The following is a 21,628-nucleotide window of genomic DNA, read 5'->3' as shown; positions in this document are numbered from 1 at the left end:
CTAATATATAAATGTCTACATATTGCGTTCATTAGAAACAACACTTGTTGCGACACTGGACTGATTTTGTAATCCCGCTAGGAAGGTTTATTTATTTTTATGTATCTAAATTGTAGCTATATTTTTAAGGAAAATTATTTTAGCATTATCCCTGGATAATTCAAAAGAAGATGAGTCATTGGTTGACGCAGGTAAACGTTCGTCGTCACCGACTCTGATTCGTTGTTCAGTCATCAAGTAGGGATGGTTGGTCATCGAGTGGGGTAATGTGTTCGTGCTGTTTTCGTTTGGGCGGGGAATAGCTCTTTTCAGACAGTCTGGTGTTCTCTTTGGTCTGGTGCTGGCCTTAGTTGAATGTGGCACCGTACGAAAGTCAGTTCATACTTCTCAGCAGACTGAACAGAACGAGGTAAGTAGGTACCGTACTCCGAAGAGTATATTTTTGTGTGTTCAGGGGACAGCTGGCAGGGTTTTTCGAGTGCTATTGCGGAGATAAATCAATTTGGCATAATTTTATTATACTTAGGTTTTTTGTATTTTTCCATTTGAATAAATGTGTCTAACTAATGTTGGCGTATGCCAAACTTTCGATCGAAGACTCCACCATTCATCACAATGAATAACGAAATTTGGCCACTGTGGATATACGTTATTGCAATCCTTCAGCCATGAAGTACTGACGAACACACGATAGGTGAAAGAGAATTAATTACGATAGGTAGCTTATTCGCAGGTGGAATGAAACTACTCAAGGGCGTGTTGAATGGGGTTAAATTATAAATCATTTTCATTTCGAAGTTTCATACGTATGGTGAATGTCATAAAAGAAAGTAAAATATTAAAAAGGGAAATGAAATGGAGAGCAGGATGAAAAGGACACTGCATTCTGCATTTAGTTCTAGACTACTACCTTGTTTGACACCAGCATCAATACCATAGTCGAATGCTTGTGTGGTTAGAGCTGTGTACACTGCTATTGTTATTTCTTGTCAGCGTTGATACAATATGAACAGTAATAATATACATTAACATAACATACGTTACATTACACAAGATATATAGCAATTTACAGATATAATTATTGTTGAAGAATGTGTACGCTATGAATTGCCTACTGTGAATGGTCCACGGTTTTGGTCATACGAGTCTCTGGCAGTAATTGTCTTTATGGTGATGAGATTTGAAATGTTGATCAGAGAACACATGTTTTTTTGACAGTCGGACCCATCACAGCTCATCCCAATGGGTACGGTGAACGTTAATTGTAACTGCGGAAATTTCAAGACGTGAACACTGCACGGCGCACTAAAACGTAAGAGATAACTACCGTAATATTAAGTTGCCGTTGTAGCTATTATGTGTTGTGCGGTTGCAAGAATCGGAAAACCAAATATATTCCTGGAGTAACTTCTAAATACAAAATATATCACCTATTATTGTACTAGTATTTCGGAATCCCAGGAGCACCGTCCACATTTCGTAAGAATGTTTTAGGTTAGACTTAGGGCCTACCTACCACCTCTGAAATATGTATCCCGTTGTGGGTGGTGCCGCTAGAAAAACTCATGGTATCTCCTGCCTGTCGTAAAAGGGGACTAAGAGGCCCAACGGGCTCTTAACTTGGGAGTGTGGGTTGGTGACCACGGGGCTCTTAGCGAAGTCCTTCATTGCCTCCACTTCTCAGGCTCCTCGCTTTCATATATCCTACCAACCTCCCTGGCCAACTCTTGTTGACCTTTCCTAGCCCGACGGTATTACGTGTGGAGGTCTAGGAAGTCTCAATTTCACGTCCTTCATGGCGCCTTTTCTTTCTTTAGCAAATATCTTCATTTTTCAAAGTGTTGGACCCCTTCCATTTTTTTTTCCTCTTAGTGTTAACAGAGGATGGTTTACTTGATGGTTGTACTGTACTTCCTATTAAAACAATAATCCCCACCACTTCAAACTGTGCAGTAAACAGTAGCGGTGATTAAGGGGGGCATGTGGTGGGGCAATCGTCCCCCCCCCCCACTACCTGGAGAAAATACTACATTTTTATATTATTTTGGCCGACTGAAACTAGGAATTATAGGATTTTAAAAAACGGCAATTTGTTCAAGCCCTGTTGTCTTATCAGGTAATTCTTTCCTTTATTTATTAACACAATTATTAGCGGAAATACGCACAAAATGTCGTTCGTCCCGGCTAACCGATTTGTATAGCACCACAGCAAGTAGTGGACACTTTGCATGTGCTGTGAGGAAGAGTAGCAGGGATATATATATATATATATATAGATATATATTAGTTTTTTTTTACCAAGGTCATGGACACTATGGTATGGTTCACCCGCTTGACGCGTGCATTCGCCAGTCTGGTAGTCTCTTCAGTGTCTTTTAGTTTCTTAATGTGTAATCAAATACTAAATGATTTTTAATTCTATAATCACACCGTCCTTTTTAATTGTAATAATTGTGTAATATTGTTCCTTTGAAAGTTTTATTGTATTTTGAATCAAAACCTCAAAAACAAAAAACTTATTACGGCACTTACATTGGTAAACTGTCGACCTTTACCTCTGTCGAAATTCGCTCGGGTACTGTTTTATTTTTTTCGCACTTTTAATTCCCAATCGCCGCTACTGGTAAACAATGTTACTAAGCCCAGTTTGATCCGCATTATCCTCAAGCATTCAGATTGCGGTATGCAGTTATTAAATAGCATATTCCTTATTTTTACCGATATCTGATTTAAATCTATCGTACCACAGGGAGTAGAGTAGTTACTGGTTATAATTATATTGGTGTCTTGTGGCAGATATAGACTCCATCTCGTCAGCCATGCCGTGCGTCTGTGTGACGTCAAGAGTCACGGGAAGGTCTGGTAAAGCTTTAATAACCAGAGTCTCCAACTTAGCCGGATTTCCCGCTAAATATATCGGATCCTAAATCAATTTAGCGACTAGCGGCTTTTTTATTTATTTTTATTTTATTATTTTTTGCGGAATTTTAATGTGTCCGAGGATTTTCTAGTGGCTTTGTAAAATGTAAAGGTAATGTCACATTTATGGCATATTTATCACCGAGTCAAATTTAGAATGCACCTTGCCCTTGGTGGAAGTATCGTGCCACTACTGTTTCTGAATTGCGTTCGGCCGAGCATGTAAATCCCCTCATGTAATTAGGAAGTATAGTTTTTTATTGGACGAGATCTGTTTTCCTGTGAGTGCGATTAGTTTGCGTAGTTTTTCACTGGTACCTGTGCGGGACTGAGTCATCCTACTGCAGCAACACCGTCATTATTTAAACATGTTGTGCATGCATTCTGTGTTTTTATGTTTAAACCATTTGCGGTATTTATTATTAAATTAAAATCAATATGAAAAATCTAGCGGAAATGGCACAGTCAATTAGCGGATTTCGCGCTTAGTGTTCGCAACACTGTTAACAATCTGTAATAAGAGAACTGTGTAGTGATTCACCCAAGACAAGACAAATTAACTCACCAGTGTAAGGGTGTTGTGACGTGAGAATTCATGGAAACTCGATGCGTACGATAGCGTAAGGTTGCCAAGGTTTTCGAGTTGAGGCATTTTCAGTTAAGGTGATAAGCCTATCCGTAATGTTCGTAGTCTTCTTACCCTATAAGGACAAGGAAGAATGTTAAAGGTTGCCTACGGTTATTCTGTTTACAATTTTGTAACTATGACGTGCCTAGCTCTTTTTTTTTTATTTTTTATTTTTTTTTATAACTAAGAACATTTCTCATCCTCGTGAAATTCAAGGAAGTATTTCCTATGCCGGGCTGAGTAGTTCAGTAAAATGACCTCAGACCCTATTTATTATACAAGGGAAAGAAGAAAATGAAAAAGAAAATGTAGAATAGTAAACAGGAAAATCAAAGAAGGTAGGGAGAGTAGAGAAAGTAGAAAACAGCTAATGAGGGAACTGAATAGAGTGAAAAAGGAACCAAAGAGAATTATATGAATGGCATTCTTCAAGAGCGTAATGACCACAAAGGGAAATGGACAAAGCTGTATTCATATATCAGGAATCAAAAAAGGAAAAGGAATCAATTCCTACAATGGTGGGAGAAGGGGGTGAACACTATTTAACAGATACTGAGAAAGCAAACCTATTTAGTAGGGAATTCAGAGATTCAGTAGATGATTGTCAGGAGTTGGAAACCGAAACAGAAGATACAGAGGCAGAGACACAGAGGGAAACAAGAAGCTTCTCATTTACAAATGAAGATATTTTCAGAGAAATCAAACTGCTTCAGCAAGGAAAAGCAGCAGGAAGTGATCAAATTACTGGGGAGGTGATAAAGACAATGGGGTGGTACCTAGTGCCTTATTTAAAATTTCTCTTTGACTATGTCATAAATAATAGTGTAATACCAAAGGAATGGAAGGAATCTATAATACCAATTTATAAAGGAAAGGGTGATGAAAGGAAACCAGAGAACTACAGACCAATCAGCCTGACCAGTATAGTTTGTAAAATACTGGAAAGTTTAATATCAAAGTACATCAGAGGGATATGTGATGATAAAAATTGGTTCATGAGGAACCAGTATGGATTTAGAAAGAAATTTTGAGGCACAACTGGTGGGATTTCAGCAGGACATATCAGATCAATTGGATTCAGGAGGCCAGTTAGAATGCATAGCCATAGATCTTTCCAAAGCCTTTGATAGAGTGGAACATGCAATATTATAGAAATTGGAGGGAATAGGATTGGACGTAAGGGTTACACGTTGGGTAAAATCATTTCTAAATTCAAGGGTTCAGAAAGTCAAAGTAGGAATTAACGTATCGCAGGAAGAGAAAGTTTGGAAGGGAATTGCGCAGGGTAGTATAATCGGTCAGTTACTTTTCTTAATATACGTAAATGATTTAGGGATCAATATAACATCAAAAATAAGATTGTATGCAGATGACATAATTGCTTATAAGGAAATAAATACCATTGAGGATTGTTCAGAATTACAAAGGGACCTTGAGAGTATCCAAAAATGGGTTGAAGAGAATAACATGAAGGTTAATGGAGGCAAATCAACTGTTACAACATTTACGAACAGGTGTTTTAAAACTGAATTTGAATATACTTTGGATGGGGTAGTTATCCCAAAAGATGACAAATGCAATTACTTAGGTGTAAGATTTGAAAGTAATTTGCACTGGAAGGGTCACGTGGATGACATTGTTGGGAAAGCATACAGATCGTTACATGTCATAATGAGGCTACTTAAAGGATGCAACAAAGAATTAAGAGAAAAGTTACTTAAGTATGGTTCGTCCATAATTGGAATATGCAAACAGTGTTTAGGATCCTCACCAAGAATACCTAATAAAAGAAATGGATAGTATGCAGAGGAAAGCAGCAAGATTTGTAACAGGGGATTTCAGGAGAAAGAGTAGTGTATCAGAAATGTTAAAGGAACTAGGGTGGGAAACTTTAAGAGAAGGGAGAAAACTAGACTTATAGGATTATATAGAGCCTATACAGAAGAAGCATGGGGAGATATCCGTGAGAGGCTTCAGTTGGAAAATAATTATATCGGCAGGACTGACCACAAATATAAAATTAGAGGGAATTTTAGCAGAAGCGGGGGTAAATTTTCATTCATTGGGAAGGGTGTGAAGGAGTGGAACAGTTTACCAGGGGTAGTGTTTGATCCTTTTCCAAAATCTGTACAGATATTCAAAAAGAGAATAAACAGCAACAGAGAAAATAAATGAAATGTTAGAGGGCATTCGACCAGTGCAGGTCAATGTAAATAAAAAATGTGTGTGAATAAATTAATTCCATCCCCTGGTCTAAGGAGTTTGGACAGCCAAAGTAGGGGACTGCCTGTAGGGGTGCAGTACAGTGGGGACTTTGAGGGCCCTGGGACCGCTATGGTAGCTATGAAGGCCCTTCAGGAACTCTGAAAAGTGGTGGTAAAAAGGGCTCTGGTTAAGACGCAGCAGGTCGTTATGCTACTTAGGTTCCAGAATGGGTAAAGAAAAGAAAAAGTAAATAACTGCAATGTAAATTTTAATCTTATACCAGTTGTACAGTATCATTTGAAGTAATTCCACATACTGTATATCAGTTGACTATATTTGTAAGTAGTACAGGAGATATTATAAGTAGAATTTTGTAAACAATGTAAATTTATTAAGGATGAGCTGTGTGTTTAATAGAAAAAATTGTTAGCGTAAATTATATAATATTGTATTATAGGAAAATTTTATTCTCTTGTAAATTTAATATTGAGTGCTTGACAATAATGTATTTTAGTGTACCATTTGCCACCGAGATAGACACCTCATTTGCAAATAAAGAGATTTTGATTTGGTTTTGACAGTAAAGCGCTGGCCTTCTGAGTTTAAGTTGACAGATTCGAACCTTGCTTGGTCCGGTGGTATTTGAAGATGCTCAAATGAGGCAGCCTCGTGTCGGTAGACTTAAAACGTTACGTGTGGACGGCGAATGCGACGTCTCACTTGAACTGATCGAGGTTCGAAGACTGAGAAAGACCGATGAGTGAGAGCTTTGTGTTAAAGTAGTGTGCCAACCCACAAATATTTTCTCTGCTAAATTTCGAACTGTAGCAAAATAGCATATACCAGCTGTTGTAATGGAGATTCTCAACACTCGCCAGTTTCAGAACAGGTCATCTTCTCCTCCCAGCACTTTATCCTCTGAAGCAGAACGTGCTGGGTTGAGATCCTGTGGTTTTCTAATGAAACAATACATGCTGGCAGTAATAAAGCATATATGGAAATTTTAAAATCTATTTCTAAAGTTTTCATTTCCATTACTGTTTTTATTGTTTGTGATAAGTGCGGAAAGAAATGTCAAACATTTCGCATTTATATTGCAGTCCCAACAGATGCACTGACCGTGGTTGGGATCAGTGGGAAGCTCAACCAACTAGTCTTTTTAAAGTTTAATTATTTAACCACTCTTTACGAAATATCTGACTACTTTTCAACCTTTTCTTTCGACATATTGACGTACCGTACTAAAAGAGAACCTAATGTCAAAAGAAACATGATATTAAACACGACACTGTCCAGCTCATCAGGACAGTAACGATTGCAACAAATTCTGCTTGAGGCTGTGGGCCAGAGCTGGACTAGAAAACGAGTGGTAGGATGCAGCTTAAGTTCAATACAACGGTATTGACTAGACTATTATACCGCAGTAAATTCTATATTACTTTTCCTCCTGTTAATGAAAGGTGATATTGTTACCCCTGTAAATCGTTAATAGAAGTTTGAAAATCCGTCAAAAAAAATCCGCTGTCCGCTAAATGGAAAATTTTTCCGCTGTTCCATTTAAAAATCCGCTGAGTTGGCAACACTGACGATAAGTGCTGCAGTTAGCTGGAGATAAATTAAAAGCTCTCCTTTCTGAAAATGCATTTGATGCGTATGGAAAATATGTAGCGCATAAAATACGTAGTATTCCAAACGAAACAGGTCTTTGTGCAAAAGCTCATAAACGATGTGCTTTTTGAGGCTGAAATGGAATATTTGAATTAGGACGTTAACATTACCGAATGCGCAGGGCCTATTGAGCGACAGGACTAGCTGATAGTTGTTCAGGAGCAAAGTGTTCCACACCACATGGATTTCCTTACTACACCCGTCCAGGAGACGCCAGGGGTACAATGGTATTTCGACAAGCAATGGAAAGTCCATGCACGAATCTAGAGAATACAAGCTCTTCAGTGATTACGCCAACCTCAGCAAACATTTCGGACTTATTTTCTAAGTATGGGATGAGTAAGCCTATGTAGTGAAACAATGCATACGAATCGTTTAATTCATTATTTTCTACCAGCCGGGCTGAGTGGCCCAGACGGTTTGAGGCGCTGGCCTTCTGACTCCAAACTTGGCTGGTTCTACCCTGGTTCTAAAATACGTCAGCCTCGTAGTAGATTTACTGGTGCGTAAAATAACTCTTGCGGGACTAAATTCCGGCACCTTGGCGTCTCCAAAAGCCATAAGAATAGTTAGTGGGACATACGGTAAAGCCAAAGATTTTAATTATCTACCACTTTTTGCATCAAGAACTAGTTTACAAAGTGACTGTTTTAAGATTTTTTTTAGATGAAAATTTTCAGAAATGTTACTCAATTTTTAATTTTCTTTTTAGAAATTAGAATTTAGATATCAAGTTTGTATTGTTGTAGTAATTTTTCAATAAATCTAAAATAATAAACATGTCATATAATTCGTGTAAGTTTTAAGTACAGTATTCCTTCTTCAGAAGTTTGTATAGGCTATAGCTCGACAGACATATTTCCTGTATAGCCTAAGTAGACTAGAAATTATTGTGAACTCAAGATTGTTGTAGCTCTGCCCCGTCACTAAAAATCTTAATATTGCAGTGAGTGCCTCGTGCTGAGTGATAGCTTTCCTCATAGCAATGTATTGTTTTTCAGTTTCGGGAGTTACTAGAGTTAATAATTTACAGTAAATCTCCATCTCCATACGCAGCAAACTGACGTGAGAGAATCTTCCTCTCAAGTACTGCAAGCATCTTGAGACCACCGTGAGCGATGCACAACCTTTCTTTCTCTATCTCTCAGTTCAATAGCACACAGAAAAATTAACAGTATTTCATCCATGGTGATCGTCGTAACACTGAACAGATGTCTGAGCGGAAGACTGAGCAGTGTGGACGCATGTCTTGCGTCAGTCTTACTTGATCATGCGAGACTGACGATAAAACCTTACGTGTAGACGGGCATTTACTGGCATGTAAAAACTCCTGCGGGACAAAATTCCGGCACCTCTGCATCTCCGAAAACAAAGTAGTTAGGGGACGTGAAGACAATAACATTATTATGGTTGTTAAAAATGCTTCTTACCACAGATGTTTCAAAGTTCTACCTGAAAACATTAGAGAATGCTGATAATGGTAATCAGCGATACTTGAATGAAATTTCGATCGGCTTTTAAATTGTAAATTTGTAATTGCGACAGCCGCCACTTCATCCAAGGTATCCTTACGTATTCCACAATGGAAACCGTCGGCTGTAAACTCCTTACCCTCGAGCAACGCAGCTGGTTGGAATACGCTTGGATAGCAGTCAGATTATTTGATGTAACTTCGGTCCTTTGTCTCGTTAGATGACCAAGTAGGGTACCTCCTTGGATAATCATTCTGATTTGCACACCGGCCCGAAAGAGAACACGGACCCCTTCATTTATCGGAGACTTTCTGTCCATTGTTGGCCGGTACCCCGATTCGGTCATTTTCGTGGATGGTTTGAGGGCAGAAGTGGGAGTAGGCTGTACGTTCGTTGTTCACAATAAGTTTCTTTTTCCTCTACCAAAAGTCTAGTGAGTACATAGCAGAGCTCTATGCCATCTGTCAAGATCTCTGGTACACACTGTCCCCGATGAGCGCCGGCAATTTCTGCGGTGTACAGACACCTTGAGTGCGCTACAATCTATAGATACAAGTTTCCCTTGGCACCGTCTGGTGCAGTGGATCCAGGACCTGGTGGCCGGGTGTTCGGATGCTGGCACCAGAATTAAGTTTATGTGGCTCCCAAGCCACATGGGTGTAGAGGGGGAATAGTTAGTTGAAAAGTCTGCCAAGGAGGCTGTTACACTGCCCTCGTTGCCTTACAGGGTTCCAGCCAGTGATATTCACTCTCAGCAAACACATTTGGTTGTCCCATTAGGAGATGGAGTGGCAGGGCACCCCTCTTCCAAATAAGCTGAGGGAGATGAAGGGAACTACGAAGGTATGGAAGACTTAACTTCGGGCTTCTTAGAGAGAAGCAATGATATGTCTTCTTCGGATCGGTCACTGCATAGTAACTCGCTCCTACCTACTGAAGGGTGAACGCCCCCACCCCCCTGGTGTGTACTTGTGGCGGTCATCTATCCGTGGTACACATCCTTATGGAGTGTGTAGACCTGGCCGATCTGCGCCGTAGTCTAAAACTCCAGAGTGCCATTTCCCTCATCCTACGAGATGACGAGCAGTCAGAAGACCTAGTCATCAGCTTTATGAGGGATAGTGGCCTTTAGCATGCGTAAAAGTGTATTTTGTACTAGTATTTTTCTTGATTAATCTTTTACCCCATTGACTCTTTTAGTTCATGTTTGTGTATTTGTTAATTTTACTTATAACTTAAATGATGCATATCTCTGTACATAAAAGGCAATGCCTTATTCCATTGTAATTCATATTTTCCTTAATTTTATTAGAAAATAAGACATTGCGAATTAGATCCACGGGTTATTGTAATCTTTATCATATTTTATCATCATTTGTTTTAAATTCTAGTCAGTGGATATATTTTAAAAACTTTATTCTGTCTTTTCAGTCCATCTTGTACTATTAGGGGCTGATGACCTAGCTGTTAAGCCCCTTTACACAACAAACATCAATTTGTAATTCTTAAGCTTGCACTACTTGCACGTGTCCTTCAGAAAGCTACATTAACCTAGACATTCTTCGAAATTGATGCCCGATGTAAACTAAGTAGGAAAGAACATTTTTTTTAAAATACTAGTAGATGAAGAGCTACTATACATTCCAGATAATTGTCGGGGCACACAACATATTTCAATATATGGTATATCGTACAAATTTCAGAATTTGTAGAATGCCGAAGTAGTGTACAAAGCAGCGTGAACTCCTTAGAACGTACTCTGCGTAGGTTTCAGCTAATCCATTTACTTTTAACAAATAAGTAGGGGAGGTATGAAATTTTAACCATAGTCCAACTTTGCTTCTTGAGCACTTGTAAAAATATGGTGACATTAAATTACTATATGGTGTCAGTTTCTAATAAGTTTAAAGATTACTAGCCTGAATTATTTAGTGATTATGACCATGTAGATTCTTATATTTCATGGACTTTAAGCCTAGATGTTTTCCAAGCCATACTTTACTTGCGTTCCAAAATTCTATTCAGATATTTCTCTAAAGTACCGTTCCTGTATGGCAAAGTATTGCTTGCATACTTCCCTTTCATACTGGGTGGTTACAAATAAACTTTCCCTACTTAAATCACTTTGGACAGGAAACTATGTCCCAAATTTTGTAGGAATGATGTCCAGATTATGGACTACAAGATTTTCATGGTTCACCAGTTCCTGAAAGATAGGATTTATCAGCAGAGTGGTCACACGTGTTGATCTGGAGGGAACCGCATCAAGAGCGGTATCAAACATACCATTGGAAATGCTTCGTGCAGTTGAACAGCAAGCTGTTGTATACTTAGACTGTCCTGGATACAGATGAACACCATTTCAAGCACTTTGTAGTGCGATGGTTGCGATGTTCATGAAAAGAGCACAGCAGTCTCTTGTAACACAAGTGATGAACTATCACCAAGAGCTATACCAAGTTCGAAAAAATTACAATAATGAAAACTGTTACCAAAATCTCATATTTAAATTAGAAAATTGCCCCTTTGTCTACTGTACCAGATATCGTAATAAGCATCATTTTAGTAAATGTCTAACTTTCGTCATACATTTATTCAACGAGTTGACTTAAATTCCTAAAGGCAATTAGCTGTTGTATTATTGACTAGATATTGAAGAAGCTCTCCTTTGGATTATTTAACACCAGTTGTATCTTGGACAATGTGATGTACATTGTGATGACTTTTAAACAATTTAAAATAAGGAAATGGAACTGTTACTGATATGTTTACTCAAATTTCTTTAAAGGGGCCCTATTTTTTTCCTGCAGGTGGGCCTGTATCATATACATAACGCCTCAGGCTTGGTGCAGCAGAGCTAATGCAGAAGAGTTGCAGTTGTGGTTGATAGTAGTTTACAGCTATCCTTAACATTGAAATTGAATCTAGCGAAGATGTCGGCTAAGGATAACATGAAGGTAAGCATAATTGAAATGGTACAAATTTTAGTGAAAAATGGAAGGGTATGAACTAGGAGAGTGTGCATGTGATGTACAGAAGGCAGAAGTATTCTGTTAGCAGTATGTAAAGATTGTTGGTCACAAAGATAAGGTCCAGATAGAGGAGGTGACTAATGGTAATGAAGTATTGAAATTTATCTATGACTAGTTAATGTACCCATGCTTCGCTATGGAATTTTACATTGTATACAGAATTCTAGGTTAGGTAGTGTACATTAGTGAGCAAGATTGTATTAATCTGCATAGCTCTGAACGTTACCCTAGAAATGCAATGGAGAAGTCACCAAATGTCTCTTTCCATATGAAGACTGGGTTAGGGAGTATTCATTATAACGGTAGGCCCGCTTGCTACTATCAATCACAATCAAGTTGCGGACAATCTCCACCTGCCTTTTTACATCCTCAGAAAGACTGTCTTCGTAATTTTCCCAACTGAAATGAACATACATCATTACAATGACGTCGGTAAGAATGATACGATTAAAATAAATGTTTTCATATGAAATACTCGATCAGATGAAAAACCACACATTTTCTCACTTTTAACGAACAGTACTACGCTTCCGATCTAGCAATCCTAATTTTCAGAGCTGGCAAGCCGCAGACAGTCCTGATCCGTGAACACTCTTCGTCTTTTTTCGGCAGGAGGGGGTGGGGGGGAGGGGCGGACGAATAGTGTAGAGTCCCAGGGCAAAAACTATGCCCTTTTACTAATCTGTTTCCTAGTAATACCCGATGAATCGGAAAATCTCAATTCACTGCACTGGCGGCGGAAAGAACTATCTGACTTGGAGGCAAATTCCTCCTCCAAGCCAGAGGAGAAAGCCTCTCTTCACTGCTAATTTGGAATAAAATGAATGTAGATTTAATAAAAGTGAAGCCGAAGAAGCTTTTCTTAAGAAACGGCTCTTTTAAGGGTTGAATTTTGAATTATTTAGTGAACTGTGGTGCTATAATTTGGAATAGGCCTAAATTATAATTCTAGACCAGGTCATACTATTACTACTACTGAGCCTCTGCCTTAAATGTGCACACTGCTCATTCAAAACAGCCCGTCAGAGTAGGGATCGAATACCTGGAGTATTATGATTAGTGATGTGCGCGAGTGACGCTTGGACTTGCGAGAATCGAGTCTGGCGACTCCAAGCCTCGCCGAGTAACCCGCGCGAAGTACTCGAGTCTCCACTGTGACGTCACGATCTGTAACTGCAACTTGTTGCCGAGCAGTCAGAAGAAATGCCCCAATCATTAAGTACTATTACAACAGCTACGTAAATGATGACCATAACGTGAAACACGCGAGTGTAAGACCGTAACATATTTGTTTCGAAATGCCATTCATTTAGTTTGTCACACAATGATATTCATCCTTTTCTCCTTCGTCTTTATTTAGTTGGGTGCGTTTATTACCGCGCCTCTGTAGCGTAACGGGTAGTGTTACTAACTCCCGTCCTTGGAAGCCTGGGTTCGATTCCCGGTACCGCCAGAAATTTTAGAATGTCCGGAAGGGTGGTATGTTATTGAAATGCTACATGCAGCTCACCTGCAATGGGGGTTTTCCCGAAAGGAGGTGCACCACCTTGGGATGAGGATATGAGTTTGCATATTTGCATTATATCGCCCAGTAGGTTAGCCTTTGGTAACTTGAGATACGGAGTAAAGATTAGGAACATGATTTAACTATTCATTGTAGGCTTCCTTCCCTCTTCCTTGTCTATCCCTCCCAATCTTCCCATCCCCCAACAAGGCCCTTGTTCAGCATAGCAGGTGAGGCCGCCTGGGCAAGGTACTGGTCATTCTCCCCAATTGTATCCCTCGACCGATTGTCTCACGCTCCAGGACACTGCCCTTGAGGCGGTAGAGGTGGGATCCCTGGCTGAGTCGGAGGGAAAAACCGAACCTGGAGGGTAAGCAGATTAAGAAAGATAGCAATCTAGCTGTATCCCTATCTCTTCTTAATCTGCTGACCCTCCAGGTTCGGTTTTTCCCTCCGACTCAGCGAGGGATCCCACCTCTACTGCCTCAAGGGCAGTGTCCTGGAGCTTCAGACTCTGGGTCGGGGGATACAACTGGGTAGGATGACCAGTACCTCGCCCAGGCGGCCTCACCTGCTAAACTGAACAGGGGCCTTGGCGGGGGATGGGAAGATTGGAAGGGATAGGCAAGGAAGAGGGAAGGAATCGGCCGTGGCCTTAAGTTAGGTACGATCCAGGCATTTTCCTGGAGAAGTGGGGAAACCACAGAAAACCACATCCAGGATGGTTGAGGTGGGAATCGAACTCACCTCTACTCAGTTGACCTCCCGAGGCTGAGTGGACCCCGTTCAAGCCCTCGTACCACTTTTAAAATTTTGTGGCAGTCGAGAATCGAACCCGGACCTCCGGGGGTGGCAGCTACTCATGCTAACAACTACACCACAGAGGTGGACCATCCCTATTTCACATTAAAAATATCTTAACACAGTCGCTAGTTACGTAGATTCATCTGAACACACTGCAGACAATTGACAGTGCGAGATGCAAGGTTCGGTAAGGGGCGCAATGTTCACACAATTGTAGACATCAGATATACCACACACAGCTTTAAAAGCTTTGAGGTCAGGTATTCTTTGTATAGTCATGAGCGTACTCTAATGCCCTTTATAATATAAATAGATTAGTCAAATGTACGTTTGTCCTGCCTGATCTCTACAATTTCACACTGTGCGCCGGTAAAATGAAATGGCGTATGGCTTTTAGTGCCGGGAGTGTCTGATGACATGTTCGGCTCGCCAGATTCAGGTCTTTCGATTTGACACCGATAGGCGCCCTGCTCGTCATGAGGATGAAATGAAGACAACACACACACATACCCCCCCGTGTCGGCAAAATTAACCAATGATGGTTAAAATTCGTGACCCTGTCGCGTATCGAACCCGCGACCTCTGTAATCAAAGGCCAGCACGCTAACCATTTAGCCACAGAGCCGGACTGTAGCTCATAAGCACCTGTGTCCACACATTCCTTAGTTTACGTTACAATATGGTTTTGTTGTGTAGGCCTATACATTCATGTAAATACGGCATAATGTACATCAGTTTGTACATTATATCACTGTGCATTATTTGGAAACGGACCCAATACTTGTCCTTGGCCTACCTAAAATATTAAGCATCGTGTTGTTTCCATACACGGCTCGCAGATAACGCTGCTAGCGTCCTTGGCCTCAAGTCCGGACTCGAGTACCTCGAGTTTTACGATCCCAGACTCGAGTCTTCGCGAGTCCATTCGCAGCCCATCAGTAATTATGATAAACCAATGTGTTACGTACCAGTAGAATCAGGAAATACACGGACCAGAGGAATGGAATGCTAAAGAAAGTATTCTAACTCTCCTGCTATTTCCTGCCATTATTCAGTTAGGCTGTTATACTCGGTACACAGCAGTAATACTATCTATCGGAGTTGTGTGGCAGCATAAAACAAATATCACAACAAACAATGGTCAATATAATGTTATTCTTGATGAATGTTATGCGCTTTTGATATTGTAGGCCTTCACATTTAGTTTTCTTCCGACATTGAAATACCACTCTTATTATACTCGGTAGGCCTATGGTAAAACTGAATAAAACAAATGATTGGAAATTGTAATAACTTTGTTATGCAGTACTTTTTGATAAGACGAATAACATACTGTAGGTATTTAAAAATTAAATTTTAGGTGCCTTCCTCTAAACTAAAATTTCATCGAGGATGAATAAAATTTTTTATAGCTTAGACTGTAGTTTCTTATTCCCCGACTCTATGTACCGATTTTCATTTAATTCTGTAAACCCATTTTCTCCTGGCTTGGTGTTGCTATGGACTTGGCAACAAAAATACAAATTCATGAATATGTTATCATAGCCAGTACGGTAAACAAGTATGAGACATAAATGATCGGAAATTTAATTCTGTATAACTTTAGTTATGTAATATTTATCGATAGGACCACTAATAATATAAATATTTGAAAATTACATTTCAGGCATTCCCCTAAACTGCCATTTCATTCAGCGTGAATAAAATAATTTATAGCCTAGATTGTAGTGGCTCATCCCCCGACTTTACATACAGATATTCATTAAATTATATTCATCCATTCTCGTGATGCATGTACAGACAGACAGAAATTACGGAAAAGTAAAATGTGCATTTCCTTGTTACTGTGGACATGACCGATACAGAATTACAATTCTTTTCAAATTCTGAGAAATGTACAGACAAAAGATAAGACATTTACAACAAGATACAAAAGTTGGCAACTAGAAAAGCAGCTGGAATTCATAAGATCAGTCAGTCAACACTGATCTGCATTTAGGGTAGTCGCCCAGGTGGCAGATTCCCTATCTGTTATTTTCCTAGCCTTTTCCTAAATGATTTCAAAGAAATTGGAAATTTATTGAACATCTCCCTTGGTAAGTTATTCCAATCCCTAACTCCCCTTCCTATAATGAATATTTGCCCCAGGTTGTCCTCTTGAATTCCAACTTTATCTTCATATTGTGATCTTTCCTACTTTTATAGACGCCATTCAAACCTATTCGTCTACTAATGTCATTCCACGCCATCTCTCCGCTGACAGCTCGGAACATACCACTTAGTCGAGCAGCTCTTCTTCTTTCTCTCAATTCTTCCCAACCCAAACATTGCAACATTGTTGTAACACTACTCTTTTGTCGGAAATCACCCAGAACAAATCGAGCTGCTTTTCTTTGGATTTTTTCCAGTTCTTGAATCAGGTAATCCTGGTGAGGGTCCCATACACTGGAACCATACTCTAGTTGGGGTCTTACCAGAGACTTATATGCCCTCTCCTTTACATCCTTATTACAACCCCTAAACACCCTCATAACCATGTGCAGAGATCGGTACCCTTTATTTACAATCCCATTTATGTGATTACCCCAGTGAAGATCTTTCCTTATATTAACACCTAGATACTTACAATGATCCCCAAAAGGAACTTTCACCCCATCAACGCAGTAATTAAAACTGAGAGGACTTTTCCTATTTGTGAAACTCACAACCTGACTTTTAGCCCCGTTTATCAACATACCATTGCCTGCTGTCCATCTCACAATATTTTCGAGGTCACGTTGCAGTTGCTCACAATCTTGTAACTTATTTATCACTCTATAGAGAATAACATCATCCGCAAAAAGCCTTACATCCGATTCCACTCCTTTACTCATATCATTTATGTATATAAGAAAACATAAAGGTCCGATAACACTGCCCTGAGGAACTCCCCTCTCAACTATTACAGGGTCAGACAAAGCTTCACCTACTCTAACTCTCTGAGATCTATTTTCTAGAAATATAGCAACCCATTCAGTCACTCTTTTGTCTAGTCCAATTGCACTCATTTTTGCCAGTAGTCTCCTATGATCCACCCTATCAAATGCTTTAGACATGTCAATCGCGATACAGTCCATTTGACCCCCAGAATCCAAGATATCTGCTATATCTTGCTGGAATCCTACAAGTTGAGCTTCAGTGGAATAACCTTTCCTAAAACCGAATTGCCTTCTATCGAACCAGTTATTAATTTCACAAACATGTCTAATATAATCAGAAAGAATGCCTTCCCAAAGCTTACATACAATGCATGTCAAACTTACTGGCCTGTAATTTTCAGCTTTATGTCTATCACCCTTTCCTTTATACACAGGGGCTACTATAGCAACTCTCCATTCATCTGGTATAGCTCCTTCGGCCAAACAATAATCAAATAAGTACTTCAGATATGGTACTATATCCCAACCCATTGTCTTTAGTATATCCCCAGAAATCTGATCAATTCCAGCTGCTTTTCTAGTTTTCAACTTTTGTATCTTATTGTAAATGTCATTGTTATCATATGTAAATTTTATTACTTCTTTGGCCTTAGTCTCTTCCTCTATCTCGACATTATCCTTGTAACCAACAATCTTTACATACTGCTGACTGAATACTTCTGCCTTTTGAAGATCCTCACATACACACTCCCCTTGTTCATTAATTATTCCTGGAATGTCCTTCTTGGAACCTGTTTCTGCCTTAAAATACCTATACATACCCTTCCATTTTTCACTAAAATTTGTATGACTGCCAATTATGCTTGCCATCATGTTATCCTTAGCTGCCTTCTTTGCTAGATTCAATTTTCTAGTAAGTTCCTTCAATTTCTCCTTACTTCCACATCCATTTCTAACTCTATTTCTTTTGCTTTTGTATGTCTTATTTACAAGTTTTTTTATTTTTTATTGCAGGCATATCCTGTAGGATGCTTCTCTACTGTGCTGGGTTTATTTCTGTCCATCCTGTTGTGTGGAGAACTGATTACAAAAGCACATCATAGTTGCAGCCTGTCAACTTCCATCTCATCAGCTGGTCAGTCAGGAATATGCTGCCATATCTCCTGGATGTACTGAGCTTACCAGGTAATTAATTCTGACTTTAATGTTAGAAGATAAGTTATACACTATTTGGATATAATTTAAGTACTGTAAGTAACGTACAGCATTTATTCTTGGAATTATAATTTCTTCATATTGAATTGAAATTGCTCCATAAAGATGGTGGTGATTATTATTTTAAGAGGAAGTACAACTAGGCAAACATCCTCTATATAACACTAATCAGAGGGAAAATATGGAAGGGATACGACGCTTGGAAAAATGAAGGTATCACCCAAAGGAAGACAAGGGCCACGAAGGGCGTGAAAATGAGACTCCCTAGGCCTCCATACGTAATACTGTCGGGGTCAGAAAAGAACGAGTTGACCAAGGTAGGTCGGATAGGATAGATGAAAGTGAGGACTCTGGCACAAGTGGAAGCAATGCCAGGACTCAGCTAAGGGCCCTGTGATCGCCAATCCATGCTCCAAAGTTCAGAGCCGCTGGGGCCCCTTTTAGTTACCTCTTACAACAGGCAGGGGATACTGTGGGTATTCTACCGTCCCCACCCACAGGGGTGCTCCATAAAGTACTTATTTACAGATTTAGGCTACATTTTAGGGAAATGCTTCCAAAATATACTAAATGAAATTAACTGTAATAATTCAATACTGACAATGCCTGCTGACTGGTTCAATACTGTCCTGTATCCAATTATCCTGATCTAATATAATTTTTGTTACAATCATGGCCTATGGCATCCTTCTCAGTTGCACTTTTCCATTCCTTAACCAAGTTAAAAAACTGAAAGAGAGCAAGGACCAGCCAATAACCTAATCTTGGCTCGCCCACAAAATTTTATTTACGTATGCCACATTCTGAATCAGTTGTAAACTGGTAGAACTGATGGAATTTATATATAATAGGTCTGATACTAAGACTCTCTTTGACCTCACGTAGCCAGTTCTGTTTTGATGGCAATTCTTCTCAAGCTAGCTTTAGTTTTACTGTCACGACTATACCTGTGGGGACTTAATGACTGTAAAGTTATGCAAGTGGCATTCTGAAGAAAATTACTTGACAGGTTAACTTCTAATGCTTCTACATTTTTACATTTATTACTTATCTTTAAGCTGTAACTAACTCCTGAGGACGTTAAGGTCTCTCCGTATGAATGATGTACTGATGATGGCTTCCTTCTAGGTAAAATATTCCAGGGGTAAAATAATCCCCCATTCAGATGTCTGGGTGTGGACTACTCGAGAGGGGGCTGTAACGAGGAAGGTGGATACGGACATTCTGTGAATTGGAGTGTGGAATGTTATAACTTTGAATTGTTGTGGTAGGCTAGAGAATCTGAAAAGGGAAATCGATAGACTGAAGTTAGATGTACTATCTGCAAAACTTTTAGTGACACTTCAGCTCCCTAGTGCTTTGAGATATGTATTGACAACTTATGACCAAAAGAGTCATTATAAATTGCTGGTAATACATCTGATTGTGTAATCACAAAACTTAGAATACTATTGTTATTTATACAGTAAAACAAAGAATAATATAGATGAAAAACTGAACTTCAAAACCTATTAGAATGGAGGAAAATCCAATCACATCACAGAAATACCTTAGAACTCCAACTTGGATATCGTTGAAAAATAAAAGCAAAAATAGTGGATTTCTGTAATAGAGAAAAAGAAAATAAATCATTGCCCTTCCCCCTCAGTAAGTAGATTGAGCTGCCACACATACGGCAAAATCCTTTTCCATGATTAAAAGAAAACATTTTCTGCCTCTCATCCTAACAAATCTCCAGGCAACCCTCATAAAGAACATGTTGCACAAGGCCTAGGTGAAAAGGCTGAAGGAAACACAGCATAGGAAGAATGGATAGTTGTCAAGAATATCAGTAAGGCTGCTGAAGAAATGTTAGGAAGAAAGGAAAGAACTAAGAATCAGTGGCTAACTCAGGAGAGACTAGACCTGAATCATGAATGATGAAAATACAAGAATAAAAAAAATGACAAGGGCAGAAAAGAATACAGGTGGTTAAAGAAGTGATTAGAAAGTGCAGGACAGCTAAGGAAGAATGGCTGAAGAAGTGCAAGGATGTTTCAAGGTTGTACGGTCCTAGGAAAGGTAGATGCTGCATACAGGAAAATCCAGGAAACATTTGGAGAAAGGAAAACTAGGTGTATGAATATAAAGAGCTCAGATGGAAAACCACTCCTACGGAAAGAGAAGGCAGGAAGATGGCAGAACATTTCAAACAGTTGTCAGGGTAAAGACGTAGATGATATGGTTCTGGAATATGATATACTTGGAAAAGAAATGACTTAATATAGAGCACGATTCTATTCAAAATACCATTTTTGTAGCTAGGTACTTTGCATAACATGTTTTTTAGAAATCGTTTTGTAAGTTATTAAAAATTCCATATTTTTTAACTTGATTCATAATTACCAAACTATTTAATTAAAAACTGCATAAATAATCTTATGTTTATCCTTCGTAATATGTATAATTTTTGTTTAAATTAAAAAAAACCAGGCATGTCAAAACTTTGCACACAGTACATCAACAAAACAGCAATGTTTACATTCGTTCTGACCACTGCATGTGTCTGACATCAATGTAATTTCTTCTCCATTGGCTATATTTTCAATTATATAGAAAATGCAGGACCCCACCTCACTTCAACCTTTTTTGCCAACAGTAGCAATGAAAATTATAAGAACCCAAATCCAACATGGGTAAAGTTGTACAGAGCCAATAGTTTATAAAAGAGCGCCTATAGTGCTAGTTGATTGACAGTAACACACTGCTTCTATATCAAATTCATGAAAAGTCTTCATTCCTGTGTTTTCTATTAAGGTCCTTATTTTTCAAATGTTTTTTGTGGCCAGTTTTATTTTCATCCTTTTCTGTTTCACTCATTTTCCAAATGTAACATGTATCACATACATCCTTTCATCAATGGAAAGTTATGTTTAAATCTGTGTTAAATATTTGCCTGTAAAGCCCTTTCTTTTCGTAATACTGCTCTTCCTCTTTGCATCACTCAACATACAGATTATACATTTTTGTCAGCTATAGCTCATCATTCTTTTGTTTAGTCCCTTCTGCAGTAGTGTGAAGGGATCCGAGGGAATGTATTTATATGGTCATGAATAAATTGTTCTGCATTCTCTGGTCTCACGTTCGGTGGTTTACGTTTATCACTTTCTTTGTGAATCTGTTGACTGTATTTTAGTGCAGTTCTTACATACATTTTACTCATGTTTAAAATCATTTTGAAAAATGCTTGGTAAACTTGTATCTGGATGTTATTCTTAATCAAG

General features: G+C 39.0%; 1 long non-coding RNA gene across 1 annotated transcript in view; it reads left to right on the top strand.

Moving 5' to 3' along the window:
• Positions 1 to 273: 273 nt before the first annotated feature.
• LOC136872458 (uncharacterized) overlaps positions 274 to 21,628 on the top strand; it is a 34,751-nt gene continuing 13,396 nt past the window's right edge. The window contains exons 1-3 of the long non-coding RNA XR_011018073.1: positions 274 to 409; positions 11,703 to 11,849; positions 18,165 to 18,335. This is a non-coding gene — a long non-coding RNA (uncharacterized lncRNA). The remainder of the gene's footprint in view (positions 410 to 11,702; positions 11,850 to 18,164; positions 18,336 to 21,628) is intronic.

Source organism: Anabrus simplex, chromosome 4 (genome assembly GCF_040414725.1).
Source record: "Anabrus simplex isolate iqAnaSimp1 chromosome 4, ASM4041472v1, whole genome shotgun sequence".
In the NCBI taxonomy this organism is placed as follows: domain Eukaryota; kingdom Metazoa; phylum Arthropoda; class Insecta; order Orthoptera; family Tettigoniidae; genus Anabrus; species Anabrus simplex.
Note: the sequence above shows the minus strand (reverse complement) of the source record. Positions and strands in the feature narration are given on the sequence as shown.